This window comes from Mustela lutreola, chromosome 16 (genome assembly GCF_030435805.1).
Source record: "Mustela lutreola isolate mMusLut2 chromosome 16, mMusLut2.pri, whole genome shotgun sequence".
In the NCBI taxonomy this organism is placed as follows: Eukaryota; Metazoa; Chordata; class Mammalia; order Carnivora; family Mustelidae; genus Mustela; species Mustela lutreola.
The window spans coordinates 50,910,408-50,916,885 of NC_081305.1; the positions used below are offsets into that span (position 1 = coordinate 50,910,408).

The 6,478-nt window shown below is 50.3% G+C and overlaps 1 long non-coding RNA gene across 1 annotated transcript; it reads right to left on the reverse strand.

Annotated features, from left to right (window-relative positions):
• Nucleotides 1–1,129: 1,129 nt before the first annotated feature.
• Nucleotides 1,130–2,973, reverse strand: LOC131818911 (uncharacterized). Its single transcript, XR_009348966.1, has 3 exons — nucleotides 2,907–2,973; nucleotides 2,716–2,768; nucleotides 1,130–2,213 (listed from the first exon to the last, which is right to left on the reverse strand). It is a non-coding gene; the product is annotated as an uncharacterized LOC131818911 (long non-coding RNA).
• Nucleotides 2,974–6,478: the final 3,505 nt, after the last annotated feature.

Below are 6,478 nucleotides of genomic sequence, written 5' to 3' on the forward strand. Positions count from 1 at the left end.
GGCGCGTGACAACAGCCCTGGAACAAGTGGAATGAAGCGAGGGGTTCTGTGTGCCAACTGTTTATATTCCTCTTCCCGAGTCTTTGATTTGATGAGAAACATGACTAATTGTTTTGTTCTGCTGAGCAGGATGGCATCTGCTGCCCGCTTCTCCCTGTATCTCATGAGCTTGCCAGGCATCCCTGCGGATGTGATGAGGCAGGCACCTGGGACCAGCTCTGTCTCCAGTGGGCTAAGAGAGCTCCGTGAACGAATGAGTGAGTGAATGAATGCACGCCGGCCAAGCCCGAGCACGTCTTCAAGGAAAACAAAATACGTGCAGAGAGAGGCCTCAACGATTCCTTTCTGAATCTTCTCCCCCTACTCCTTCCTTAACAACAGATGCAGCAGAGGAAGATACCTGTGGACACCATCTGCAGGGACACTAGGCGGCCAGCATCCCCATCAACTCCGAAATGCAAGCCCACGGAGCTCAGCCAGAGACGGACGTCTCATTCAAAATCACATCATCACACCGAGAAGACAAGGATATCACCCAGGGAAATCTCAGAAGATGCCCCAAGAGGCACCGAGGGAGGTCAGGAGAGGACTAGAAATGTTGAAGAAGATATTTTAGATGTAAATTGGAAAAAAAAAGGGGGGGGGAGAAGATATTTTAAAAATGACAGCTGAACTGTAATAGGAATGAACAGACCCACAGAACACATGGTAGGTGAAATTGAGTATGAAAAGAAGAAGAAGAAAAACAAACCAGATATAAATGACCGTAGCTGACCACTCCCCAGAAAGTGAGAGGGAAGAGGAAAGAGGAAAGAGGAGGAAAGACCTAAAGAAGAAAATCCAAAGCAAGGGAGGGAGACGGAGAATAAAGGCCAGAATCTTTAAAAATTTCCTGAAATTCGGGGCGCCTGGGTGGCTCAGTGGGTTAAAGCCGCTGCCTTCGGCTCAGGTCATGATCCCAGGGTCCTGGGATGGAGCCCCACATTGGGCTCTCTGCTCAGCAGGGAGACTGCTTCCTCCTCTCTCTCTGCCTGCCTCTCTGCCTGCTTGTGATCTCTGTCTGTCAAATAAATAAAATCTTAAAAAAAAAAAATTTCCTGAAATTCCTTTCAAATGGAAAGGCCCAGGATGTAACTAGGAAAGTCAGCTGAGGGGTGCCTGTGGGGCTCAGGTGGTTAAGCGTCTACCTTGGGTTCAGGTCACGATCTCAGGGTGCTGGGATGGAGCCCAGCACTGGAATCCCTGCTCAGCGGGGAGTCTGCTTCTCCCTGCTACTCCCCTCTTGTGCTCCCTCCCTAAGTAAATAAAATATTAAAAAAAAAAAAAAAGAAAGAAAAGAAAAGAAAAATTAACCAAAACCAGTCCTCAGCTTCTAGAAAAACTACCAGTTGGCTTTTTTTCTTTTTTTAAAGAGGAAAACAATTATTTAGGCATCTGAGCAATAGATCAAGTTGACTTAGAAGAAAGAAAAAATTAGATCAGCATCAAAGGTTTCGACCGCAGGGCTGTGTTCCAGGAGAGAGTGGTTTGGTAGGTGAAGGATACTCAGCAAGGTATTAAAACAAAGGAACGAAAATACATCTTGGCTGAGTGGGGTGTGCAGGGAAGACCCAGATCAGGAAATCAGTAATTTATCATCTTAACAGAGAAGTAGAGAAAGAATCCCGTGACCATCCCCAGACATGCTCAAGGGGCATTTGACAAAATGTAATACCTATTCTTTTCTTTTCTTTTTTTAAAAAAAGATTTTATTTATTTATTCGACAGAGAGAGATCACAAGTAGGCAGAGAGGCAGGCAGAGAGAGAGGAAGGAAAGCAGGCTGCTTGCTGAGCAGAGAGCCCGATGTGGGGCTCGATCCTAAGACCCTGAGCCCATGACCTGAGCCGAAGGCAGAAGCTTTAACCCACTGAGCCACCCAGGTGCCCCCCCTAATACCTATTCTTGTTGGCACACAGTGAAACAGGATGTGACGGTTCTTTAAAACATGAGGTAGCTTAGCCTGAAATTCAGGATCTCCATGAATACACATTTGGGTAAATAACACCCCAGAAGCTAAGCCTAGGTCAGGCACAAGAGAAGAGCCCCGCTGTCTGGGGACAGCGTGTTTTCCGTGGTGTATCGGCGAGGAGGACTTCCTAGCCACCTGTCAGCATCTGGGAAAATGCATTGTCCTTTCGGGTCTGGCGGCAGGTTTCCCCACTCTTCGTGCCACTGACAAGTGAAAGGAACCCAGCTGCAAATGACCCAGCACCCCAGCACGACCATTTGCCAAATATGCTGCGCCTGCCTACAGCGTGTCAGGAACTCAGCCCAGCCGCGTGGTCCGGAAGGATGGGGAGGGTCATGGTGACAGCTGGCCACCCGTCTTACCTTGCTCCCTTGAGGCATTCTAACAGGATGCACAGACCTCACTACTGTCTTCCTGATTCCATGGGATTATTTACATCTGGGGAAAACCATTTGGGGAACACAACCCCATCCCTTTTCCCCAACCATGCCCTGGGTGATCAGTCTCTGGGGGGACTGCCTGCTGCGGGGTGCAGCCAGGGCTAGCCCACACAAGGGAGGCTCGCCCGGCTTCCGCTCTCTTCCTCTCTCTCCCCCTCTCCCCTTCCCTCCCCGGGTCTGCCTCCCTCCCCTGCTTGTTCTTTAAACACGTTAATTGCTTGTGCTGCCTTTAAATCACCAAGTTATGCGGCGGCCTTGAAAATACCTGTGACCTTCCCCGGAGCTGAATCCTGGAAGACAGTCTCCTCCGCAGACGGTCTGGGGAATAGAGGGGGTGTCACCTGCTGCCCCGCAGGCGTCCAGAGACAGGTGATCCCCCTCCGTTTTGCCTGAGAACAATGCAGGCTTTCATTTGCATTCCTTAGTGTTTCCTCCTGTTCCGGGAACTTTGCTTACCTTGCTCAGCGGCCCCGTGGCCCACAGAGGATTTCCGGGAGCGGCCGCTCAGGTTACCTAGCGGAGACGCCTTCGCAAGTGGGCGGGGCCGGCTCACCTGGCTGCGGCTCCCTGTGCGACGCCGGCGGGTAGGCATCTGCTGTGTCGGAGCGCCCTCTTCTGGTAGCGCGGGCCCTCTGCGGGTGCAGGCCCTCTGTGGCCGCGGGCGGAGGTCAGAGGTCAGCCTGCAAAACCCAGCCAGGGGCCCCACCTCCTGGGCCTCTAGGGACATAATCCCGAATTTGCCGGCCGCTGCCCTTGGGAGCTCAGGGGATTTTGTTTTCCATTTTATTTTATTTTATTATTTTGGTTTATTGTTTTTTATTATTTTACTTTTAAATTTTATTTTTTATTTTTTAATGTTTAACTATCTTTTATTTTATAGCTTTATTTTCATTTTGTTATTTATTTTATGTCATTATCTATTTTATGTTATTATTTATTTTATTTTATAATAAATAAATTCTACTTTTACAATTAACATCGTATGTGGGGCGCCTGGCAGTTTCACCGGGAAGGGCATGTGAGTCTTGACCTCGGGGTTGTGAGTCAGAGCCCCAGGCTGGGTGAAAAGATGACAAATAAATACATAAACATACAAATATACATAACATTGTTTATGATTTTCAGCCACCATTAACTATGTGACTCGCCTCCACTGTGCTCAGCTGTAATGGATAACTCCCACCTGCCCTGCGTTGTGTCCATTAACTTTCTTGAGTGTGTTCAGATGTGTGGGGCAAGCACTGGTCCCAGTCGGTTTTCATACTAACTCTGACCAGTAGAATTGCTCCTAAAACCAGCTGGATGGATGGAAGTCCGTTCGGCTAATATCATATCTCTGCTTGGCAATAAAATGAAGGCCCTTGTTACTGGAGGCGGGACTAGAGGACACGCCACATTTTGGATAAGATGGCTTGATGCTTTTTAAAAAGTCTGGAATATGCATTTATTTATTTGTTTGTTTGTTTATTTATTTATTTTAAAGATTTTATTTATTTGACAGTCAGAAATCACAATTAGGCAGAGAGGCAGGCAGAGAGAGGAGGAAGCAGGCTCCCCGCTGAGCAGAGAGCCCAATGCAGGGCTCGACCCCAGGACCCTGAGATCATGACCTGAACCAAAGGCAGAGGCTTAACCCACTGAGCCACTCAGGCACCCCGCTAATTCAGATTTTTTAAGAAAGATTTTATTTATTTATTTGAGAGAGAGAGAGAGAGATCAGGAGCCTGGGGAACAGACAAAGGGAGGGAGAAACAGACTCCCTGTTGAGCAGGGGACTTGGTCCCAGGACCCTGGAGCATGACCTGAGCTGAAGGCAGACACTTAACTGAGTGACCCACCCAGACATCCCAAGGCTAATTCATTTATTTTTTAAAGATTTTATTTATTTATTTGAGCGAGAATGAGTGGGGTGAGGGGCAAAGGGAGAAGCAAGAGCCCAACATGGGGCACCATCCCAGCACCCCGAGATCATGACCTGAGCTGAAGACAGACACTCAACGACTGAGCCACCCACATGTCCCAAAAAGTGGCTTTATTAAAGCAGGGGACAGGGGTGCCTGGGTGGCTTAGCGGGTTAAAGCCTCTGCCTTTGGCTGAGGTCATGATCCCAGGATCCTGGGATTGAGCCCCACATCGGGCTCTCTGCTCAGCAGGGAGCCTGCTTCCTCCTCTCTCTCTGCCTGCCTCTCTGCCTCCTTGTGATCTCTATCCGTCAAATAAATAAATAAAAATCTTAAAAAAAAAAAAAAAAAAAAGGCAGGAGACAAGACCTTCCTGGATGTCTTACAAGAGCACGCCCCAGCCAGCCAGCCCCCTGCCCCGTGGAGGCAGACCTGGATATCCTGTCTGCACATAGTGAACAAAGTCCATTGTGAAGGTGCACGTAATGAATTTAACACACAACGACTATCTGACGATGAGTGGAGATGCAGGCAGCCCCAGAGCCGGCTCAAACGCAGGTGGCCTCCTCCCCAGGCTGCACACTTACCCATCAGGCTCTGCGGCCTGTGCGGCTGGGCTCCCCCTGCTGGCCAGCCAACCCCAGGCCCCTGCAACCCATCCTGGAGGCCAGCCTGTCCTGCAGTGGCATCCTTGGCACTGCCCTGCACTCGCCTTCATTGGGGCTCCTCGGTGGCCTGCCCTGCCCGCATCCTGGCAGCCTCCCTCGGCTCTGGGAGCTGTCCCATCACGTCCCTGAACCCCCTCAGACCTCAACACCGCCAGAGGGTCCCCCCGGGAGCCCCTCTGTCTGCTGCCTGAGCAGTGAGCTGGTGCAGGGATTTGCTGATGGCGGGGAGAAGGCTTTCTTCTAAGAAGCTCAGGACATACCAGTTTTGCAGATGACTGCGTGTTCCTTGCTTCGTGGTTTCTTGTTCTTTGTTTTTTTTTTTTTTCCAATGAAGGCAATTTTTTCCCCCACTTGAATAGGGAGGGAAACGCTGACTGTGGTTATAGTTGTGCGTTCCAGGAGAAAGGAAGATAGAAAAAAAAATCTGCTTTTTTTCTTCGGAAAACATAACCTCTGGCATGACGCTGGAGGCTGTTAGTCACTCTGCCTCCCCAGGTTCTATTTTAGCAGAAGAACACTTTGAATTTGATCTGGGCACCTGATGGCCCATTAGAGACATGTGCCATCCCCTGCACCACCCCCCACCACACCGCCACTACCTTGGTCATGTGACTGCTTGGGAGGATTGGGGTAGGAGGGGGATGATCTGTGTAATGAATGGTGCGTGGTTTCCTAAGAAAATTGCTCGCTCTCCATTTGTTTTCTTCCATCCTGCTGCCTGGGGTCTGGAGAGAGCATCAGCGACCACCCTAGATGGGGGTGTGGAAGCCATTTGCATCCAGCAGCCTGGTATGTGCTGTGTCTGGAACTGAGCCACCTGCTGGCCTCGTGCCAAACACATATTTCTCTTGCGGGAGAAAGACAGGCCTGTCCTAGCTAGCTGCGTGGATTCTGGATTCCGTGTTACATCACCTTGGCAAGCTTTTCCCTACTCACTTTGCTCCAAAGGCAGATTCCCAGAGCAGAGCAGGGAGTGCAGAGATCCAAATAAAGGGACAGAGTGGGGAGGGCGTTTCCAAGACTGCAGTTAGGGAATCTTGGAACTTGGGGAGAAGTGGGGGGATCCACTCTCCACTCCCAGAGCTTGATCCCCAGCACAGACCTCACCCCAGCTCTCCTGGAACAAACCTGGATTAGCTGGCCGATCAGTGGGCCCCTGGTGGTCATGGACTAACTGGGCAAGGAGAGTATAGAATTCCACACTGTGCTAACTTCTGCGAAATATCCTCCTCCTGCATTCGAGGAGAGCTTGTAATGGAGAGGCGTGACGTGGTTGGAGGTGTTAGGAACAGAACAGATTGTCTTTGAGTGCCTCGCTCTACTGGGTTTTAATATCCTCAGCAAGTGGCCTGCTCTGCCCAGTTGGTGAGGGCAGAAATGGTGGAGGGGATCCTGGAGGGCTCCGGAAGACTGTCCCCAGCCCCGTGGGGGCGGACCCCGCACAGCTGGACACTTCCTC